The sequence below is a fragment of the Felis catus genome, chromosome D1 (assembly GCF_018350175.1).
Source record: "Felis catus isolate Fca126 chromosome D1, F.catus_Fca126_mat1.0, whole genome shotgun sequence".
NCBI lineage: Eukaryota > Metazoa > Chordata > Mammalia > Carnivora > Felidae > Felis > Felis catus.
Window position 1 is genome coordinate 55,522,250 of NC_058377.1, and position 23,802 is coordinate 55,546,051.

Here is a 23,802-nt window from a genome sequence, read left to right on the forward strand (position 1 = left end):
ACATTGCCTGCAAATTGAGCCCTCTCTGTCCTTCAACTCATGAGAATCATTTACATTAGTGGGCACCTGGCTGGCTCAGAGGACCCTGCAGCTCGTGATCTTGGGGTTGTGAGGTTGAGCCCCATGTTGGGTGTAGAGATTAAATAAATAAAACTGAAAACATTTACATTTGTGACTATTCCGGTGCTGGTTTTCTTGTATCCACCCAAATGCTGTCAGTTATCATCTAGATGTTGACCCAAATCTCTATCTAACCCAGATCTGGCTCCAGAGCTTTAGCCCTGAATCAATTAGGGTCATGTTTTGCTGCAGTGACAGAAAACCAATCCCAGGGGCTTAACTAAATTAGGGTTTATTTTCCTCAGATGGTAGACAGCTCAGGGCCACACAACAGCTCCACAGTGCCAGACTCCTTCTGTTTTTCTTCTCTGCTTCCCTTAGAACGCTAAGGGCCTGATCCTCATGGTCACAAAATGGCTGCATCTTGTCTAAGCATCAGAAGTCTGTTTAGGCAGGAAGAAAGTAGAAGGACAACGGTAAAAGGCCAGCTGGGTCTGTCCATTGTTATCAGGAAAACAATAGCCTTTTCTGGAACCTCCACCCAGTGATGTCCACTTATTGGTCAGAACTGGGTCTCATGACCAACTATAGAGAGTCCGGGAAGACTGGCAAGAGAGTCAGATGTTTTAACTGGGCACATCACTGTCCCAAAGTTGGCTTCTGTTAGGAAAAGAACAGGGAGAGGATGTTGAGTGGGCAATTAGCAGGATACCCCATAGACCTGCATGCATTTCCAACTATCTTCTGGACAGCTCTACTTGGATATTTCAGAAGGATCTCAAATTCAGCATGTCTCAAATTCAGGTGATCTCGTTGTCTGCCCTCCAAATTGGTTCCTCTTGCACTGGCTTCTTACTACCGTGAAATTAACAACCATTGACCCAGTTTGCTAAAGAAAGAAACCTTGACTTCTCCCTATCACCATCCGGCCGTATCCAATCACTTAGCACCCTATGGGTTCTTCTGGCTGTCCCCCTCCCTCCTTCTCTCACTGCCATTGTTTCTGTCCAGGTCACTATTGCCTGTGCCCTCCCTCGCAGCCCTGAGGAAACTCTTGCCCCGTTCTAATTCCACTACTATTCTTTCCGCTGCAGCTGCCAGAGGCTTTCTTAAATTCAAAACTGTCAATGCCCTCCTCTGAATAATCGCTCATATTTCAATGATTTCCACTTTTTCCTGTGGGAAAAAGTCCAAACTCCTTGACATGACCAGCAGGGTTCTCTCTGACCTGGCCCCTGCCCACCTCTCAGGCCTTACTGCTGCCTCCCACACTCCAGTCACATTAAAATACTTTTAAATACTCTTTCCTAGAAGAGCCACTTTTCTCACTGAGGGGCTTTGTGGACATCTTCCCATCAGCTTGAATCTCCCCTTCCCTTCCTGTTCCCTTAGCTAATTCTTCTTCCTCTTTTTTTTTTAATGTTTATTTATTTTGGAGAGAGAGACGGAGACAGAGACAGAGCCTGAGCAGGAGAGAGGCAGAGAGAGAGGAGACACAGAATACTAAGCGGCTCCCGGCTTCAAGCTATCAGCACAGAGCCCAACGTGGGGCTAGAACCCATGAGCCATGAGATCATGGCCTGAGCCAAAGTCGGATGCTTAATTGACTGAGCCACTCAGGCGCTGCCCCCCCCTCCCTTAGCTAATTCTTATCTTTCAGGTGTCAGATCACTCACCGCTTCCTCCAGAAACTCTTCCCAGATCTGCTATTGTAATTCCTAACGTTCTGCATCGTAGTCATCTGTTTATGTGTCTTCCTCAACAGCCAGATCAGTGACTCTTAAACTTATGAGAATTTCAGAATTGCGGCTTGTTATGTTCCTACAGAGACCTGCAGAATCAGAGTCTTTGGGGGCCCAGGAATCTGCATGTGGAGCAAGCAGCCTGGGTCATTGTGAGACAGATGGCGTAGGAACCAGATCTGGAGAAACACTGAATCAGACTCTAGGCAACTTCAGCGCAAGCAAAGTGTCTTGGTCCCCAGAATGTCCCTAGTGTGTCACACAGGGCCAGGCACAAAATAGGTCACCTTTCAAGCTCTAATCCTTTGTCCTTCATCTCCTCTACCTGCCTCATCCACATAATAACAATGACTGCTATTTATAGGGTAGCACAAACTATTGTCAGATAGGCAAACAAACAAATAAGAGTGATTGTCCTTCAGTGATTCTCCATTGTCCGCAGCTTCAAGTCTAAGCTCCCTAGCAGACCAGAGATTTGAATCCAGCAATGGAGCTGCTGTGAGTTTGAGCAACTTGCTTGGCTTCCTCATCTGAAAAATGAAGCTAATAGGTGTCCTAACCTCATGAGGTTGCTCTTATGAATAAGTGAAATACTGAGCTTGAAACAGGGGGCTCAGTCAGTTGAGCATCTGACTTCGGCTCAGGTCATAATCTTGGGGTTTGTGAGTTCGAGGCCCACATTGAGCTCTCTGCTGTCAGCAAGAAGCCTGCTTGGGATCCTCTGTCCTCCTCTCTCTCTGATACTCCCCTGTGCCTGGGTGGCTCAGTCAATTGAGCAAATGACTCTCCATTTGGGCTCAGGTCATGATCCCAGGGTCCTTAGATTGAGCCCCGCCTCCGGCTCTGTGTTGAGCATGGAGCCTGCTTGGGATTTTCTCTCTCTCTCTCTCTCTCTCTCTCTGCTCCTCCCCCATTCACACACGCTCTCTCACTCTCTCTCTAAACATTAAAAAAAAAAAAAACCCCATGCAAAACAACCATCTTTTTTTTTTGCGGCTAAATAGATATGTACTAGAAGCAATTAAACACACACATTGAGTTAATAAATTGATAAGCCCCAAATTCAAAATGGCAGTGACCTAGAAGCATAGATAGGAGTGGAATTAGAGAGTTTCACAGAGACATTCCACTGTGTTCTTAACACTTCATTTCTTAAAGAACAAAAGAGCTGAAGCAAATACAGGAAAATACGAAGATATGACTTAAGATGGGTAAAGAGTACATGGAGGTATATTATTGTATTTTTGTGTATGCCGTATAATTTTTTAAAGGCTTCAATAAGAACATAGAGAGTAGGGACTTTGGGGTCCAGAAGCACCCTAAATCTCTGGGGTCATTTCACCGCCATCTGTGATGGTGGTCGCCCTCCTCAAGCCTTTTAGCTGTCCTGGAGGTGGGCGGGGGGGCGGGTGCGGGCCTCCCTTGCACAGGGTCACAGGGACTGACCCACGCCTGCCGACGCCCGCAGCTCTGAAATCCAGCAAGCCCCGGGCACTGGCATGACCGGGTCTGCCACTCCCCGGCTGGCGGGAACGCCTGCCCGCAGGTGCCACCAAGCGTAGAGGCCGAGTAGGAGGGAGGTCCCCCTCCCGGGAGCTGGACCCAGCCGGGAGCCTCTGCTGCGTGACCTCCGCTCCGCCCAGCTCTAGCCCAACCCGAGGGAGCTCTGGTGGGACACTTGCGGACACCAGTCCGGGGGCGGCACCCGGTCCTGGCGAACCTTGTCGGGGCCCAGCATGCCCTGCGCTGAGCCCGCGGTCCCCGCCTCCGCGTTAGGAGCGTCAGCGGGAGCTGAGAGGGGTGTGCACAGGCCGCTGCAGATTCCCATTCCAAAAAGTTCAACTCGGCTTTCTCCTAGCCTAAGGGCTTGTAAACCACCTGAACGCCACCAGTGCCGCAGATCTGTACTCAACGCACGTGAAAAGGTCCACGTGGTAGCGCGTCGTAAGATGCAGATGATGGGTCGGCGGGGGGCGGGGGGAGCGGGTTACACAACGGTGTGTGTAAATATAATCTCATTTTTAGCGTGTGCTTAGAAAAAAAAAAAAAAAGCCAGAAATGAGTATCTATGTAAAGTGGGATTAAGAATGATTTTTTTTTTATTCCTGGCTCTATTTTCTAAATGTTCTATGTTTTAATTGGCTTTTAATTTTTTTTTTAACGTTTATTTACTTTCGAGACAGAGAGAGACAGAGCATGAATGGGGGAGGGTCAGAGAGAGAGAGGGAGACACAGAATCTGAAGCAGGCTACAGGCTCCAGGCTCTGAGCTGTCAGCACAGAACCCAACGCGGGGCTCAAGCTCATGAACCGTGAGATCGTGACCTGAGCCGAAGTCCGACGCTTAACCGACTGAGCCACCCAGGCGCCCCTTAATTGGCTTTTAAAACGAATGTAAGAGTGGGAAAATAGTTCTTCCTTATTCTTCCAGGTTCTTGGCTGAGACCCCACCCATAATAAAAAGATTAACAGGAGAAAAAGAAATTCCCACAAAGATATGGGATTCAAAGGCAACCACCGCGGTTGAGGCTCATATATATACCTTCCCGATCTAAGGAAAAGGATAGGGATCTGGGATTTGAGAGGGGGGGGGGGGTGGGGGAAAGCAATTCGCAGGAAGGTGAGAAGAGCAAATGTTTGGTAAACAAACGTTTGCCCTGCCCTGCAGGTAAGTGTTGAAAATGTGATCTCAGGTAATAGCCCTGTTCCTGTTTAGAGGCCCCCTTTCTAAATTCTTTTAGGCCATTAAGGGAAGATAAAAAGCTTTTCTTTAGTCAGCTGGGTCTTGATTGCCTTCAGTGTAAAATAATCCACATGCCACCGTGGCCATTTTGGGTGGCCTATTCTACCACTGCTTTGTTAGATTAAAAAAAAAAAAAAGGGGGGCGCCTGGGTGGCTCAGTCGGTTAAACGTCTGACTTCGGCTCAGGTCATGATCTCACAGTTCTTGAGCTCAAGCCCCACGTCGGGCTCTGTGCTGACAGCTCGGAGCCTGGAGCCTGCTTCACATTCTGTGTCTCCCTCCCTCTCTCTCTGCCCCTTCCCTGCTCATGCTCTGTCTCTCTCTCTCTCTCTCAAAAATAAATAAACATTTAAAAAAAAATTTAAAAAAAATTGCACAGGTTCAAAAATTCACCAAGTACAAAAAAGTACTCAAGACCTAAGTCCTTCTCTCATCTCAGTCCTTAATCCTCCTCTGCCAGAGCAGGACTTTTGTATTCTGAACCAATTTTTATAATCAGAAACAAAGGGCCATTTGGAACGAATGAAGCATTTGTTTCTGGGTTTGCAGCTCCCATTTAGAGACTGGGGAGAGTCTTAGGGCAGGGTGAGAAGTCGAGCTTGGCATCCAGACAGGGTCTTGAACCTCTCAGCTCGGCGACCAGTGCATTCTTGAGCAAGTCACCAAGCATTTCTAATGCTGCTTTCTCATCTTTGAAACGAAGATAACCACCCATCCCACCATTTTATTGTAAAGATAAGATGAGATCGTATGTATAAAGCTCTTGGTGCCATTGCACAGGTATAAATGCCCAGTAACTGCCAGCCTCGGTCATTATAGTAATTATGTGCCACATCCATCTGTGAGATAGGGAAACTGAAAGAGTGGATAAAAAAAACCTGGTTTTTGCTCCTTTCTCTGCTTCTATTTTTGTGAGGATCTACATCCCCACTTTACGCATGTTTCAGGAGGTAAATAGCTATGTCCTCCTTGTAAGGGACAAGGAGTTAATGATTTTTTTAAAAAAATAAATAACATGTAAGGAAGGACCAGGTGAAAATGAGCAGAGGAGGCTATCATATGTGTATTCCAGACCGCTACCGGAACTAGACATCTCCATGCCAACACCCCTGGGCACCAAGGAGTAGAACACCTGGGTCCTGGTCTTTGTTCGGACGGGTTCCTAGATGCCTGAGAGGACAGGTACACCGTGCTATTATCCTCAGTAAAAACCCCGAGACCCGGAACAAAGACCAGGCTCCCTCCTTTCCTTCCCGAGTCTCCCAGACACTGTCTGTGCCTGCATTCTCTCTGTACCTACAATCCACTCTGCTTTCACCTCCTGGGGCTCGCGCTTGATTTCTATCCTGTGCACAGCCAGGCACCCTCTTGGCTGGTCCTCGGGGACCCCCCTCTGGGTCCTGGTACCTGGCCTGCGGCATCATTTGCACTTAGTTAAGTCTTCAGAAACGGACAGATAGACCCTTTGTTTGGCAGGGAATAGTGTCTGAGATTAAAAACAGCTGTAAACAAAATTTCCCTTGAAGGTGACATGGGCTTCAAGGAACCACAAACTCCTTTGTAGCTTGGCAGCTGATGGGTGGGGTAAAGGGTTCACTATGGGGGGAGGAAGGCTGAGACCAGGCTCTGTAGCTAAAACAGGCCCCATCAGGCTAGGGGCAAACCCAAATATGTATGCTCTGAAAAGTCTCAGAGAAAGCAAGCAACCAACCAGAGGAAAATAAAGAACTGGGTGCAGGAGTGAGGAAATGAATATGCATTTGTCCTTTGTGCTGAACTCAGTGTCCCCATCTTCTGTGAGTGAGCGATTCCCTGCATGCACAGACTAATACTTTAGGGCACAGAACACAGAGATTGGGAGTGGGGTAAGGGCATGGTGGGGCCAGGTAAGGTTTATTGAGCCCTGACCATACCTAAGGCAATTTTTTTTTTAAGGTTTATTCATTTCTGAGAGAGAGTGTGTGAACGAGGGAAGGGCAGAGGGAGAGGGGGGGACAGAGGATCCGAAGTGGGCTCTGTTGTGACAGCAGTGAGACTGATGTGGGTCTCGAACTCACGAACCGTGAGATCATGACCTGAGCTGAAGTCAGATGTTCAACGGACTGAGCCACCCAGGCGCCCTGTGAGGCAACTTATACGCATTTTTTCCATTGAATATTCATTACTTTGTGAGTGAGGTAGATGTCACTGCCTCATTTGCAAATGAAACATTCAGGTTTAGGGAAATTAATGACTTGATTAAAGTCACACAATTCCTAAGTGATGAAGCTGGCAGCTGTTCCTGCTACATCATACTGCCTTGTCAACTTCCATGATTTCATGGAGGGATGGCTTACTATAGCAGATAAGCAAGGACTCTCACTTCAGAAAAATGGGATTCAATTCAGGAGACTTTCTGTGTGGACCAGGGCAAATCATGTGATATCTCTGGAGCCTGGTTTTCTTTTCTGCAAAATGGTGATCATGACACCTGTAACACTCACTGAGTGGTTGGGTAGATCAAATGCGTCTGACAGTGCTGCTTAAACTTGAAAGAGCTATGTGAATAATAGTGCTTGTCATTAGGCGCCAGACTTATAGGAAGTCTCTATGAAGGAGACTATGTCCAGGAAGGTACCAGATGCACGGTAGGCCGTCCCTCTGCATGAGCTTGGAGAGATGAGATGGAGGCAGTGGCTGGGCTTGCCCAGAACAGGAGGACTTTGCACAGTATTTGGTACTTTCAAGCAGATCAGTAAACATAAACTGAAATTAATCCAAGCACGGCATGGGAAGTGGTTTGGGTGAAAATGGATTCTTTCATTAAATATTTGTTACTCACTCTGTGCAAGGCCCAGAGCTGAGATCTGGGGAGATTAAGGAGAATAAAACAGGTCCTTTATAACATGAGATAGAAAGTGCTAAATACCACTAGAGAAGTTCTCTGGAACTGTTGGGAAAATAGACATGAACGACCCAGGTGGACCCTTGCTCAAAGAGCTCCTACCTCGGTGAGGCATACTGCATCCTGGGCCCAGTAATCAGGTTCATCAGAGTAGGGCACAGCTATGGGTGGTCAGAGGGGGAGGGAAGACTCCTGCCTGGGGGCAAGAGGCTGAGGGATAGGGAAGGTGGGAAGGGGTGGGTGGGAGATTAAGGTCCTTAGTTCTTTGTTCTAACTCAGTAGTGGTCGACATTAATTTGAACAGGGGACAATGGTGGGTTTCAGGGATAGAGAGGAGGGGACAGGGAGGAATGAGGTTGGGAGGGAGGGGCTAGTGGTATGCTGGGAAGAACGGGATATTGGGGTGGGGGGAATGGGGGTAGGAATTGTCCAAAGAGGAACTCTTTGCTTAGAGAATGGGTCAGAGGCTGAGTTTCTCTTCTCACAGACCCCTTCATGACATGGGGAGATTCAATGTATAAAATCATGCACTTCTTATTAGATTCATATCCTTGTCATTTAAGTTTTCTGAACCTCAAGTACTTTATAAAATGAGGCCATTTATTTGTATTTCATGTGATTGTCGTAAAGAATGAATTAGACCAATTCTATAGCATCTGTGCCCTAGGAGATATATCTAGGAATGTTCTAGCAGCACTATGTGTAGTAGAAAACACTGGAACCATCTTAAGTGTGTCCCTCAGTTCAATGAATAAACAAATTATAATGTATTCATAAAACAGATTACTATACAGCCAAGAAAACAAATGAATTAGAACTTTGCGCATCAACAAGAATGAATCTCGGGAATACAATGTTGAATGAAAAGCATAAGTTACAGAAAAATACATATACTCTAATTCCTTTTATTTAAAATTTAAAAACATGAGAAACAAAATACTCTTTGAGGATACAAATACATAACTATAAAGAAAAGTGAGAGAGAAAGTCAGAAAATTTAGGAGTGTTATTAAGGAGCACTAAGGTTTCCAAGGTAAAAGTAATATTCATTTTTAAAAATTGGTTTTAGGCGCAGGAGTTTTGTTGTATCTTTGTTTTTTTAATGCCTTATGCATATTTTGTAAGTATTCTTTTTTACCTGCTTAATATTAATACAAAAAAATTTAAAAACTTGCCCCATCTTTAAAAAAGAAATTTAAAGGGGTGCCTGGGTGGCTCAGTCGGTTGAGCATCCGACTTCGGCTCAGATCACGATCACACGGCCCGTGAGTTCGAGCCCCGCATCGGGCTCTGGGCTGATGGCTCAGAGCCTGGAGCCTGCTTCCGATTCTGTGTCTCCTTCTCCCTCTGCCCCTCCCCCATTCATGCTCTGTCTCTCTCTGTCTCAAAAATAAATAAATGTTAAAAAAAATTTTTTTTTAAATTTAAAATTTAAATCCAAGTTAGTGTAAGAATACTTTCAGGAATAGAATTTAGTGATTCATCGCTTACAAAGAATACCCAGTGCTTATCCCAACAAGTGTCCTCTGTTATGTCCATCCCCCCACCCAATACCCTTCCAGCCACCCTCAGTTTGTTCTCTGTATTTAAGAGTCTCTAATGATTTGTCTCCCTCTCTGTTTTTATATTATTTTTGCTTCCCTTCCCTTACGTTCATCTGTTTTGTATCTTAAACTCCTCATATGAGTGAAGTCATATGATATTTGTCTTTCTCTAATTTCGCTTAGCATAATACCTTCTAGTTCCATCCTCGTTTTTGCAAATGGCAAGATTTCATTATTTTTGATTGCCGAGTAATATTCCATTGTGTATATATGCCACATCTTCTTTATCCATTCATCTGTCAGTGGACATGTGGGCTCTTTCCATACTTTGGCTATTGTCAACCACCCTGCTATAAACATTGGGGTGCATGTGTTCCTTCAAATCAGCACTGCTGTATCCTTTGGATAAATACCCAATAGTGCAATTGCTGGATCATAGGGTAGTTCTACTTTTAATTTTTTGAGAAATCTCCATACCATTTTCCAGAATGGCTGCCCCAGTTTGCATTCCCCCCAGCAGTGCAAAAGGGTTCCTCTTTCTTTGCATCCTTGCCAGCATCCGTTGCTGCCTGAGTTGTTGATGTTAGCCATTCTGACAGGTGTGAGGTGGTATCTCATTGTGGTTTTGATTTGTATTTCCCTGATGATGAGTGATGTTGAGCATTTTTTCGTGTGTCTGTTAACCATCTAAACCTGCCCCATCTAATACCAACTGCTGTAAATTACGTAATAGTTTTAAAAGGAAACAAGCCAGAGCGCCTGGGTGGCTCAGGCGGTTAAGCATCCAACTCTTGGTTTTGGCTCAGGTCATAATCTCAGGTCCTGAGATGGAGCCCGCATCAGGTTCAGTGCTAACCACGGAGCCCACTCTTCCTCTGCCCCTCCCCCACTCATAAGTGTGTGTGTTTGTGTGTGTGTGTGTGTGTGTGTGTGTGTGAGTGTGTACGCGCGTGCGCGCGTGTGCGTGTTCTCTCTCTCTCTCTCTCTCAAGAAAAGCAAACAAACAAAAAAAGGGAAACAAGCAAATTTAGGGAATTAGCTTTGAACGATTTGGCTTATTGTGAATCAGCTTCTGGCTTATTAGCCATTTGGCAAAGTGGTGGTTTGAGGAATTATTCATTTGGGCAGCTGGCTTTCTGTGATGTGCTTGTTGGAAAACTGGCCTGGAGTCTGGTGTTGAGTAAGATCAGGGCTATTAGAAGGAAGCAAGGTGGCCAAGCCCGGGGGAGGGATCCTAACCCCGCCTAGAGGAGGAGGGGAGGTTTGTTTGAGGCCTGGCTGAGTCCTGAAGAATGAGTAAGCGCTAACCAGTTCTGTCAACTCTGCCCCTTAACAGCTCTTGGAAATGCCTACTTCTCTCCACCCCCACAGCCAGCTCCCAGGTCCAGGCTCCTGGCATCTCGCCCCGGACCACTGCTGTAGAGGCCTCTTGACTAGTGTCCTGGCATCCACTCTGGCCCCCTTCACTGTGCCACACCAGAGCCAGAGGGAAATTTCTCATGCATAAATCTGATTTATCTTCCCTGCTTGACACCGTTCAATGGCTTTGCATGGCCCATAGGATAATAGTCACAATTAATCTCCTCGCTTATTGGGACAATTAAAGGAGTTACCACGTGCAAAACATCTAGAAGAGCGCCTGGCACACGGTGAGTGCCACGCCGATGTTAGCTCTCACTACAGTTACGAGGCTTCGCCCCTCCCCCTCCCTCCACCTTGCACGAGGTGTCCAGTTTCACCTGGGATCTTTCCCCTGATCGCCAGGTGCTCCTCACTTGTCTTCTAGCCATTCCTCGAATGCACCATGTCCCTTCTTCCTTCAGGAAGTAGCTCTTTGAGACTTAGCCATGCGGTGACTTACCTGAAACACACTGCCTGCTTCCACAGACGAGGTGCTTCTCCAGGGCAGGGACAGTTTCATTTCTCTCTCTGTCCTCAGTGCCAAGCACAAAGCGAGCATCAGCAAGCCTTGTTAAATAAAAGAATGAAAAAAGGAAAGGGAAGGGAAGGGAAGGGAAGGGAAGGGAAGGGAAGGAAAGGGAAGGGGAAAAGAAAAGAATGGATACTTTGAGGCTCTGAACAGCTGCCACCCCTATGATAACAGAGCTGATTTCGCACTGTGCTGGGCTGTCCACAGCCTGTATGACCCGTTCGCTGGCCCAACATTTTGGGGACTGCAGGGAAATTTTCTGAGGACTTTGCCCCTGGGAACCACTCAACCGAAGCCTCAGCAGGGGCCCCAGGATAGCCAAAGCCGAAGCATCTTTTTGCTATTGATCAGCAAGTTTCCAAAATAAGATGCCCTGCCAGCCTTTGGTCAGACCTCGGAAGTTGTCCCGCTCCATTCCCCACTTGCCTCCCTCAGTCTTCAGAAATGGACCGGTAGACCATTTGTGCCCGCAGTGTGGCTCAGTCACGGCCTCCCACCCCTCAATTCGTGAACACCGTGCGAGCACTCAGTGAGGAGGGGCACTTGGCAGAAAGAGCCAGGAGCAGCTTGGAGCTCAGGGCTCCGGGTGAGGAAACAAGGCAGGTACGAGCACCATTCACATCAACGCAGAGGGAATGTCTGGCACACAGAGAATGCCCAGCGTTTGTAGGGCAAATGTACGGTGGGTGCGGGGGTGGGGGTGCTCATACATCGGCTGTCTCTTCTCAGATGAAGCTTTCAGCAGAACTGGGTTTTGAGGCATGCATGGGCAGCTGTTATCACATGATGGGGATGTGGAGGAGAGGTGGGGTGTCGTTTGAAGAAGAGGGAACAGCATATGCGAAGACACGGAGGCCGGAAGCAGCACAGGGTTGCCACGGTATTACAAGCAGGTCTGGAGGAACACGGGGAAATGGGGTGGGGGAAAAGCAGGGTGCGCGAGCAGGAGTTTGGGCTGAAGAGGAAGGCGGCTTTATCCCATGGCAGTGGGGAGCTCATCAAAGGTTTTCAGCAGGGGAAAGGCATGATGATATTTTCTTTTTAGGAAGGTCACTCTGGTAGTCTGTGTGGGGCTGAGAAGGACAGAAGGGAGACAGCCAGGGGGCTGGAGGCTGTCCTAATGGTCCAAGTGAGAGGTGGTTCAGCCTGACTTAGGGCAGCGGCAGGGTTGAGGACAAGAGACTGATTCTAGACACCTTTGCGCCCTAGAACGGACCAGGCTAGGTGACTCAACTGTCAAGTATGTATTACGCTCCTTCTTCATGTTTAAGAAAACATGTACGTGTGTGAGAGAGGAGAGGTACAGAGATGGAGGAGACCCGTCCCTACCCTTACAGGGGGAGGCCGACACACATCTGTTCACCGTGTGGACGGAGTGCCTGCTTGGCTCGTGCGCACAGAGGAACACAACAGAAGGTCCGCAGAAGCCAACCGTGCCGGCAGCAGTGCCACGAAGTGCCGTAGACAGAGGTGCCAGAGGGACAATCCTAGCTGGCGGAACTCTGTGAGGCCAGATGGAGGGGCGGCATTTTAGTGGGACCTTGGGATGTGGCAAGGGCAGCCAGGGGGAACCCGTGATGCTTTGAGAGGCCACTCCAGGCAGAGGGAAGAGTCTGAGCGAGGGCACAGCGATGTCAAGTCCCAAGGAACGGTGATTCAGTCTGGTGTCCGTGTGTGTGTGTGTGTGTGTGTGTGTGTGTGTGTGTGTGTGTATATATGATTAGAGAAGGAGAGAGAGAGAGGAGATGGCCAGGGCAGCTAGGGGTAGACCGTGGTGAGCCTCAAACACCAGCCTAAGGAGCAGGGGTGGGTTGGGTCAGCCCTAGAAAATCACAAAGTCTTCTGTGCAAGGCAAGGGGCATGGTCTGAGCTGTGCTTCAGAAAGATGAATCTCGTACCATGTTCAGCACAGCTGAAGGGACAAGCCCTTCCCAGGGTGGGGAAATAGGTAGGTGGTCATTGGCATAGCCATCGTGAGAGATGATGCTCTGGACAAGATTTCTAGCAAAAAAAAAAAAAAAAAAAGAAAGAAAAAAGAAAAAAAAAGAAACCAAGGGGAGAGGTGTGGGAAATATTGCAAAGGCAGCCTATGTAAGTAAGAGTCCACAAGTGCTGATCGTCTGTTTGCTGTTTATTGTCCATTTACTGTTTATTGTCTGTTCACAGGGTCAGGCTCTGTGCTAGGCACTAAGGGTGTGGGCAGATTCAGGCGCAGTTTACAAGGATCCCTTGCTTGGCAGGCTTGGTGAACTCACAGACCAAGGCGGAGAAGAAAGGAAACGTTCGTCGCCTTTTGAGGACGTGCCAGGTACTGAGCTAGAAACTTGATATACATAATCGCACTTGATCTCAAAGCTATAGTCAAATGGGTGCATTTGCATTTTTCAGATTTGGAAACAGATTCTAAAGGGTGAAGTGACTTGCCCAAGCTCACACCGGCTAATTTGGGGAAGCCTCCAAAGGCAGTGCTTTGTCTCCTATACTGGGAGTCTCCATTGAGGCCATCTAGACCTTTCATGAATTCATTTTCCTCACTGCATATCTACATATGCTATTACATATCAGTAATAGTATCAATGACTAGTAGTGGGGAAGTACCGAGAATTGTTCCAGGCACTTCAGGTATACTAGGCTAATTTAATACTTGCAACAATCCTGTGAGTTAGATACTAGTATTATCCCCATTACACAAACAAGGAGACTGAGACACAAAGGGGCTAGTAACTTATCCAGGGTCAAACCACTGGTGAGTGGAAGAGACAGGTTTTCGACCTTAGCAGGCTGTTTCAAAGCCCATGCTCTTAACCAATGCGCTATGCATAAATGATAACCAGACAGACTCCTACAGAGGCATAAAGTAAATCACCAGGTCTGCTTGCTTGCAGCATTTTATATCTATACATGTTTATTCCTTCAGCACTTATCGAAGTGTTTTTTGCTTGCCGAATCCTATGTTCAGCACACCAAGGATCCAGGGATACCTACGACAAGAGCCTGCCCTCAACTCTGGTGGGAAGACATAGAAATGAACAGGTATGGTGAGGTACAGCGAAACCATCGGAGGGTTTGATCAGAGGTCTGACATGAGCTAAATTAAGTTTTAACGTGAACATCATCGCTCTGCTTGCTGTGTAGACAATAAACCTTAGGAGGGTAAGGGTGGGAGTCAGAAGACCAGTGAAGGTTGGTGCAGTTGATCAGAACAGAGACACAACGGTGGCCTGGGCAGTTGCATCACAGCCAGGGGGTCCCTGGTTTGGCCAAGAGCTCTGTTTTAATATTCTGGGGAGCAGGGAGACTAGGGTTTTCCACTAACTCTTGGCTCCCCCACTAATTGGCCTTGATGGGTCTCTGAACAGGTCTTTTCATGACCGATGTGAGATGCTTGGGTCAGAGTGCCTCTAAGGTTCCTGTCTTCTCTAAGGTTCAATGTCATTACCCTGCTTACCTTCTGCCAGTGACTTTGTACAGCTATGTAAACCCTGTACCGTCGCCTCACGGAGCCACCTCCCACATTATTTTCTGCCACTTTCCGAATCATTGATCTACTCCAGCCACACTGGCTTCCTCTTTGTTCCTTAGAGAGTCAAGCTTGTCCCTACCTCAGTGCCTTTTCACTTGCTGTTCCCTCAACTTAGGAAGTACTTGCCCTCGATCGTCACATGGTTGGGTCCTTCTCACCCTGATCTCAGCAGAAACTTTGTTTGCTCAGAGAGGCCATTTCTAACTGCCGTGACGTAGGTGGATCTGTAGTCTGCCATATCGTTTCTCCTAGTTTACGTTTGTCTTAGAACTTATAATGAACTGAAATCCTCTTACTTAGTTGTTTATATCTTTATTGTCTATTTCCCAATACAACATCAGTTCCATGAGAGCAGAGACCTTGTCTGTCTTTGTTCATTATGATTATCCAGTGCTTCGAACAGTGTGTGGTCAGTACATAGACAATAAGTATTGAATCATCGAGTGAATAAATGAATGGATGAATGAGCCATCTTTCAGATGTTTGTAACATATAATCTAGAGCAGGATGTTATCCATTTTCTGAATCAGATTTTTGTAATTAAAAAAAAATTTAATTTTTTTAAGAAAAAAAATTTTTTTTCAATGTTTATTTATTTTTGGGACAGAGAGAGACAGAGCATGAACGGGGGAGGGGCAGAGAGAGAGGGAGACACAGAATCGGAAACAGGCTCCAGGCCCTGAGCCATCAGCCCAGAGCCCGACGCGGGGCTCGAACTCACGGACTGCGAGATCGTGACCTGGCTGAAGTTGGACGCTTAACCGACTGCGCCACCCAGGCGCCCCTAATTTTTGTTTTTGAGAGAGAGAGAGAGAGAGAGAGAGCACGTGAGTGAGAGAGTGCATGAGTGAGAAGAAAGGGGCAGAGACAGAGGGAGAGGGAATCCAAGCAGGCTCTGTGCTGTCAGTGCAGAGCCCAATGTGGAGCTCAATCTCATGAACCATGAGATCATGACCTGAGCCAAAACCAAGAGTCGGACCCTGAACTGACTGAGCCACCCAGGTGCCCCCAAGAGAGAAAGAATCTTAAGCAGGCACCACGGTCAGTGCAGAGCCCGACAAGGGGCTCGATCCCACGACCGTGAGATCATGACCTGAGCCAAAGTCAAGAGTCAGATGCTTAACTGACTGAGCCACTCAGGGGGGGTCCCAGAAATTTTAAAACATTTAAATAATTAAAAGCCCAGATCTAAGGACAGCAATGAGTACACATTCTCCTGAAGTATTATGTTTTTAAATCATGGAATCATAGACTGCTCAGGTTGGATGGGAATCATCTTAATCTTCAGAGTCAGGCAGATCTGGGTTCAAATGCCGGCTCTGTCACTTGCTAGCTCCACAAACACATAAGTCACTTAACCTCTTGAGCCTCAGTTTCCACAGCTATAAAATGGGGATTATAATGCTTACCTTGGAGGAGGCATGAAGTCAGATATTACATACAAAGTGCCTGGGACACAGTTGGTGCTCCGTAAATGTTAATTCTTCTTCCCTCTGCGGAGGGACTGCGTAGGTCCTGATAACCAGTATATGTTGAACAAATGGTGGGGCCTACTCCAAGGACCTCATTCTGCTGATGAGGAAACTGTGACCCAAAGAGTCACAGTGACTCTCTAGGTTGTGCGGCATGAGGACGTCAGAGTGTGGCTTAGAGCATGGCTTCATTTACAGCCCAGCACTTTTATATCCTCCCTATACGCTCCTGCTTTGGTTTTCTTCCCCGTCACGCACAGCATTCTGGGGCCTGAACTGGGTTTTCTGTGCATCCACACAGCTACTCAAACCTCAGGGGGACTTGGGGGCTGTGGGAGGCCTGGACCAGAGCTCGTAAACAAAGCTCAATACTTCACAAGCTTTGTAAAGAGTGTTTACACACAGGCTTACTACTGGCTTCTAGTGGTAAACTGTCCCTGAAATGAGTTGTCACTGGCTAGAAGTACAGGCAGGGTCACACTGTTTATATTCACCAGGCCCCCGCAGTGTTCATGTATCATTCTGTTCAGTTCACAGCACTCCCTGAGGCCACCCCACTGCCTGGCCTTGTGCTGGGCCCTGGACCTCCGACTCTGAAGACCAGTGAAACCAGTTCAGGGGCGGAAGCAGAGATGGATGTAGGCAGTTATCACACAACGTTCTCTGAGCTGACACAGAGAAATGCAGGAATCTGAGGGATCCCAGAGGGGGGGCCCTAGCCCAGCCTGGGAGAAGGCTGCAGGGAGGGCTTCCTGGAGGAGGTAACATCTGAATTTTATTTTATTTTTTTTCCCTATATGAGGAATATTCTCTTGTTCTGGAAACATGGCTTTAGCAACCCTGGAAAACACGAGGTTGAGGGGGAACTGAACTGCCCCAAAGCACTCTTAATTTTTGCTTCTTGGAGGTTTGGATAATCTTGATTGGCCCACGGGATCCTAATGTGGGCACTTTTGCCATAATGTCATATGCATGGCCCTGAAAAGAAAACAAACGAAAATCCTTTTGCAAAATCCCCTGGTGTAAAAATGATAGGGTTTCACAACAACAGTGGAATAAGTTAAAACCTATGGGTCTTTGTAAGCAGAACTCTAACAAAAACAGCACCAATCCTAATAAATGGTGGCTCAGTGGCTGCCGGCCTTTTTACCCAGCATCAAGGTCACTTTGTGCTAGCAGCCTTAAGCCTGAGGTACCTCGTCTCAGATGTAGGATTTTTGCGGCATTTGCCTCTGACGGAACCAGATTCATCAAAGTGACAACTGTGGAGTTGCCCCCCTCTGGGATCCCTCAGATTCCTGAGCTATGATTTAGACTTCTTCAAAAGCTAAAACAGTTTCTCATAAATACAAGAGGAAGTGTCTCCACAGTTTCTTCATCTGCACGATCCGCTTCCTCAGAGAGCCTACCATAGTGGAAAGGACAGTGGTTCCTGAAGCCACTAAATCAGCAACAACACATACCAGAGAAAAGCACTTCTGCAGGATTTTCAGCATTTCTGTGAGATCTTCTGAAAAGGCTAGAGCTTCCTCTTTAGTGGTGAGAAAGCTTGTTCCTAATTGCCTCAAAACACAAGCATGCTGGAATATATTATACAGGAATCAATATGGCTCCCACATAATACGGACACTACAGCCCTCCTTACCAATCGTGCGCAACTACTCCTGTGAGAGAAACCCGCGTTTCAGCAGAACAGACCGTTCTGAATCTTCCCTGGGGAGGAACATTTAGAGTGGTTTCTTCTGCAGGAGGTTTTCCCAGAACCTCTGGTCGCTTCTTTCTTCCTGCTAATGGTCAGAGCCCATTCTCCCTTCACAGGGCAGGCGACCTGTGACAGGACGCTCTTTTCTTCAGCCATCACAGCAGTTTTGTGGATGAAGACATGCAAGTGACAGGCACCATCCCCACTGATCCCTCTCAGGGGGAGGAGGAGGGATTTAATCACTGCTGAGGGCTCCCCGGCCGCAAGGCTTGTGCCAGACATCTGCCATATGGCACTTAATTTCATCTTTACAGCAGCCCGCTGAGACCAAGGAAGGTTTCATTCCGAAACAGTTTGATGTTGCCTTCACTTCTCAGGGGAGGGACCAGGAGCTCAGAGATGTTTAAGGTGACCTAGCTGAGCAGTGGTAGGGTAGAAAGAGAACCCACCCTGCGTGAAGATAACACCTGTGGTCTTTCCCTACGGTTCCTCAAGGAGGCAAGCTGGCAACTGGCAGCATAATGGATGAGCTTACCCCTCTGCAGAGCAGCCCTGGAAAGCCTGGATGCCTCCCAGGCCCAGAGCAGGAAGCTTCTCCCTGAGCAGGACCACGTGAATAATGACTCTCATTTAGGGGAGCATTTATTATAAGCCGGGCACTATGCCCAATGGCCCACAATATTATCTGCCTAAACTTCCTCCCAAACTCTGTGAAATAAGGATTTTAAAGCCCAAGTTGCAAGCGAGGGACCTGGGACCAAGAGAAGTTCAGCAACTTGCCCAAAGGGCTTGTTATGCAAAGGGTGGGAATCTGAATCTCCATCCCACAGATTCCGTGTGAATCTAGAATCAGTGAAGCCCGACAGGGCTGAGACAACTTCCTGTTTGTCTCAAGAGTGTCCATGGAGGCACTAAGGACCAAGGGAAGAACAATCTACATGAGATTTACTGAGAGACTAAAACCCTTACTGTGAAAATACACAGAAAGCTGGAGAAGGGGGAGGTGAGGGTTTCACTGGAGAGTGGACGGTATTGTCCATCTCTGTCCCTGCCTGTGCCCCATCCTGACTTCCACATGGGAAGGCTAAAGGGGATCCTCTTCCTTACTGAAGCCAACTGAGGGGGCTTCCAGGAAACCATCCAGAGAATGTGGCTTCGACATTTTGTGAGCGTAGAGATCAGTACCTGATCCGCACCTAAAAACGTGTATTGGCTAGAGGCTTGGTTAGAGCGCCCACTGGTGGCAAAATCAGGAGATGGTTTTACTTTAAGAACAGCCCAGATTCTGGCTGAGCAAGGGGGTTTTTGCAACCGGCCAGATGTGCCCCCAAGGAGTAGAGTTGGATTAAGAGGGCAGGTGGCCTCTCAGAGGGGACAAGCTGGAGCTGAGCTGAGACGAGAGGAGAGCTTTCAGCCAGAGAAGGCAAAGCCATATCAAGGCACTTCCCCAGGGATGGGGAAGGGCTGTGAGGGACCCACAGATCCTCCCACAAGACAAATGCCAGTGATTTTGCACAGGTATCTTGAAGAAGGACCCAACGCCAGGTTAAATCTGCAACGGTCACATTAATCCTTGTCTGTTCCTGATCTCCACTTGCACCTCCCAGTGTGCTGGAGGGGAGTGAGGGTGGGGGCACAATAGCAGCTAGAGAATGGGGGTGGAGGTGCCAGGCCCACCAAGGGGACCCACTCAGAGACCACTAGCTTTGGACCACACCCCTTTGGACCCTGGACTCCGTCACTCCCTTCTGAGGCCAAGGGGACAATCATTCAAAATAGTTCATTTTTTTATAATGATGAAACACTCCACGTCTGGAATGAATCCTATTTTTTTTTTCGTATTAGTAGGGGTCAGCCTAATATCTCTTTAGATTATTGCCGTTCTTTCGCTCTGCAATAGATGTGAGAGGTGCCTGTTGCTTTAAATGAGCATGTGATTACACCATGGCTGCTCAGTTCCTTCCCTTATCTTCTGTGAGCACAGATGTTCCTAAAGGAAAGCCCTCCTTCGGATAAGAATCTTACACAAGCCACAGACAGGAGGAGGTAGTGGCACGGTGGAGCCCAGCACTGAGCAGAAACTTTGTGCCCTGAGGAGAAACTTTCTCATACTCCTGCGGAGGTGGATGAGGAACTCTGTGTGTATGAAGACATGAGGGGAAGTGCCCGTCCCCTCAGACAGGGCTCACAGGTCACTGTGTCTCTTCAAGGTCCCTGGGGGGGGGACCGGGGGGGGGGTCCCCAGGGGGACTGTGCTAAGCTAACCACGCCCAGGGGAGACCCCAAAACAAGCATCGCTTCCTTTGGGATCAGTGGGAGGCAGGTTGCACTTACAAAAAGATAGGTATTATCTTTTTCCTTTTAATATATGTATTCTTTTGTTAACAGACTTATTGGCATCTAGTAGGAGTCTGCCACTGTGCTCCATTTTGGGTATAACTTGCAGATTTAATAAGAGCCTTTCGGGAAAACAAGAAGTATCACCTCACTAAATGTACATGTCAATTTCCAGATATTCCCCTCCTCCCTCCGCCCCCCCCCCCGCCCCCGCCGCATTTCAGAAATCAACACAAGGAGGACAAGCATGTCGTGGAGGTGAGGAGCCATGGCAGCTCTCTTGGATGGGGCTGTTCTGGTGCCTTCCTATGTCTTACCGGGTCTCTCTCCAGAGCTGGACTCTGCACCTGGTTCTCCCCTTGGCCAGGATCCAGCTCCAAAGATGCCTGGAACCTGGGACTCAAATGCTCAAGAGGCCCTACCAGGCCATCTGGGCAAGCCCTGGATGACAGAACAGGGTGGGGCCACTGTCTCCAGATGGCTCCTGTAGCCAGACTAAAAACAGTCAGTGAGCGTTTTTCCACTGACACATCAGACTGAGATAGAAGGACACTCACAGGATTTGCTGGGACTAAAGGATTCAAGGCGGATGACAATGAAATACAGTGGGTTCCTTTTAATTTTTTTCTTTTCTATTGTGTAAGTCATTTATGTCCCTTGTTGAAAAGCTGAAAAATGCAGAGAAGGCGAAAGAAGAATAGCCATTAATTCCACTACCCAAAGAGAAGCACTTTTATCTTTTTCAAGTAAGCCCCACTCCCAATGGGGGGCTTGAACTCACAACCCCAAGACCAAGAGTCTCATGTTCCACTGACTGAGGCAGGCAGGCGCCCCAGAACTTTTATCTTTTTTTAATTAAAAAAAATTTTTTTTAACGTTTATTTATTTTTGAGACAGAGGCAGAGCATGAACGGGGGAGGGGCAGATAGAGAGGGAGACACAGAATCAGAAGCAGGCTGCAGGCTCCGAGCCATCAGCCCAGAGCCCGACACAGGGCTCGAACTCACGGACGGCAAGATCATGACCTGAGCTGAAGTCGGACGCTTAACCGACTGAGCCACCCAGGCGCCCCCCAGAACTTTTATCTTTTAATGTGTAGTGTGAAGAGTTGATCCACCTTTACCCTGCCTGCTGCCCTCCCAACACACGCACAACACATGCACGCACATCACACACATGCACACGTCACACACCATGCAAATACACACCACATATGCATGCACACCACGTATGCTTACACACCATATACATGCCCCGCATATGCATACACGCACTCACACCCACACCCATCATAAGGAGAACTAAAGAATTTCATAAAATCCTTTGACCAGGATGGTCAATTGGTTTTAATTGATTTTTGAAAGGTAGGGGAGGGGCAGAGGGAGAGAGAGCAGGGTCCACACTCAGCCCAGAGCCGATGCAGGGCTTGATCTCAAGACTGTGACATCATTACCGTGAGATCATGACCTGAGCCGGAATCAAGAGTCAGATGCTTAACTGACTGAGCCACCAGGTGCTCCTGGTCGTTCCTTTATTTGAAAGAGGCAACCAAGGGGCAGAATTTCCCCGAACCTACCAGGCCTAAAAACCACCCGGGACTCTATTAGAAGCACAGATTTCTGCCTTCACCCTCCCCCCCCCCCCCCCCCCCCCCCGCCCTGCCCAAGGATTTTGATTCAGTAGGTTTAGGGGAGGATTTAGGGTAAGGCTCAGACATCTTAGTAAGCCCTCAGGTGACACTGACACAGGAGTTGGGAAACCTTACCAAAGGGACACTGTGTTAAAGGGTGATGACACACATTTTGGTTCTTCTAATGGGTTTCCAGATAGAGCAGGAAATTAACTCCTCTCAGCAGCACAGGGGCTGGGGCTGGGGGCTTGCAGACTCTTGGCATGCTATTTAAATGAGCACATCTCCTGTCACTATCCCCTTTTAGGATCGTCCCAACCACCTGTGCAGAAAGGTTTACCCCCCTGCCCAGTTCAGTGTGTAATCTGAGGGGCACTGAAGGGACAGAGGAGTGAGGGCAAGGAGCTCTGTCCCTTCCCATATCTTCCAGGCCACTGTGGAGAAGAATATAGCCCAGTGGGCAGCGACCCCAAATAGCCAGGGGTGCTTCTCCGTGGACAACCCAAGAGAGGCAAGACTGAAGCTCCTCTGACCCCTGCCTAATAAGAGTTTCACTTTTTTTTTAATGTTTATTTTTGAGAGAGACAGACAGAAAGAACGTGAGTGGGGGAGGGGCAGAGAGAGAGGGAGACACAGAATCTGAAGCGGGCTCCAGGCTCTGAGCGGTCAGCACAGAGCCCAACGCGGGGCTCGAACTCACGGACCGCGAGATCGTGACCTGAGCCGAAGTCGGACGCTTAACCGACTGAGCCACCTAGGCGCCCCCTAGAGTTTCACGTTTGAAAGCAGAAAGAAAGACACCACAGGTACCAACCTACCTGCAGTACAATTGGTGCTTTTGTGTAGATTAGGAAAGAGCACCCCTCCTCACAACACTTGGCTTTAATCTGTAACAATTGTTACAATATCTTGAGAAAGCAAGCACTCGACTACCACCCACTAGAAAACTTTGGTAACAAGCACACAACTCCTAGCGGTGAAGGGCACGTGCTGAGAAGGGGCACCGTGACCTACACTGCAGGCTGCATGCGACAGCCTTCCTTACAGGGGTCCGTGAATCTTCCAGATGAGGAAGCTGAGCAGAGAGAAGATGAAGAACTTGACCAGGGCCACACAGCCAGTTAGAGATGGAATCAAACCCAGCCAGATTGACTCCACAGCCCAGGCTCTGCACGATTAGGCCACCGTTTTTGTTGAAAACATTTGTTACTCCCACATCTCCCTGACACGCCCTTGACTATTATACTTAAAATGCCAAATTATAAACTCCAAACCTCACCTCCTCTTATGATGCTTTCTCTGATCTCACCAAGTGCAATTGGCTTCTCTGTTCCATGCTCCCCTCTCCCAGACTTTATCCAGCCCTCTATTGAAGCCTTATCTTTCTGAAACAATTTGGTAAGTTTACAGTCCTCTCTGTGCGAGCAAATTCTTCAAGGGCTGCTGGGGAGACTACGAAGCACCAGCTCTGTGCCCCCAGAACCTGGCACTGAGCCCAGCACAGAGGAGCAGCTTGGTAATGAAGGATGAAAAGGAGGGAAATGAATTTGCACAGGGGACGATTGGACCTACACTGCCACTGCCCCCTATCCCCCAGGACCCCTCCAGCTCTGACCGTCATGAGTCCATGACTCAGCATTTGATTCTAAACCTGTGGCAGTGTTAGGGGGCAGAAACCATAGTGGTGCAGAACAGAGGGAGGCGAGATGAAGAATAATTGCCAGGAAAGGGTAACCTTGTCTGCTCAGAAGATGTCAGAGTGATTGGATGGGAATTGGTCTAGAAATCGTGGAGCTCCTTGGAAGGCTTCTGTGAACCTATGAAATACCACTGAATGCCCGAGGGCGCCGCAGGCAGAGCGGCTGGAGAAGCTGTCAAGGTCATTGCCAACTTTGAAATCCCCCAGATGCTCCTACATTAATAGGTTTTCAGGGAAGGAAGGAAAAAAAAAAAAAAAAAAAAAAGCAGTGAGCTGTCATTCCGGAGTCAGAGAACATTAATAACGCTCTCATTAGGAAAAGGTCAGGGGCTTTCTGCCAATTTCAGGCAAGTGTCCAAGGACATCCCATGTGTGCAGAACTTCTGGAGGGACGTGTGAGAAACTAATGAGCTCAGGGGGGTAACGGCACAGCTAGTGAGGCCCCTGGTTCCATCCCCTTCCCTTCACTTAGTGGAATGTAACTGAGCCGCCACCATGGACCACGCCCTACCAGGAGAGAAGAGCAGAGCTCAGTTG

At 48.1% G+C, this 23,802-nt stretch overlaps 1 long non-coding RNA gene across 6 annotated transcripts; it reads left to right on the forward strand.

The window, feature by feature from the left end:
* Positions 1–3,235: 3,235 nt before the first annotated feature.
* On the forward strand, positions 3,236–19,804 carry LOC102899978. 6 transcript variants are annotated; one of them, XR_006586269.1, is made up of 3 exons: positions 3,236–3,727; positions 12,240–13,210; positions 13,820–14,984. It is a non-coding gene; the product is annotated as an uncharacterized LOC102899978 (long non-coding RNA). The 6 variants fall into 6 exon arrangements; XR_006586267.1 differs by having other exon boundaries at positions 3,510–3,727; positions 13,069–13,210; XR_006586270.1 differs by lacking the exon at positions 3,236–3,727 and adding an exon at positions 16,428–19,804 and having other exon boundaries at positions 10,970–13,210; positions 13,820–13,935.
* Positions 19,805–23,802: the final 3,998 nt, after the last annotated feature.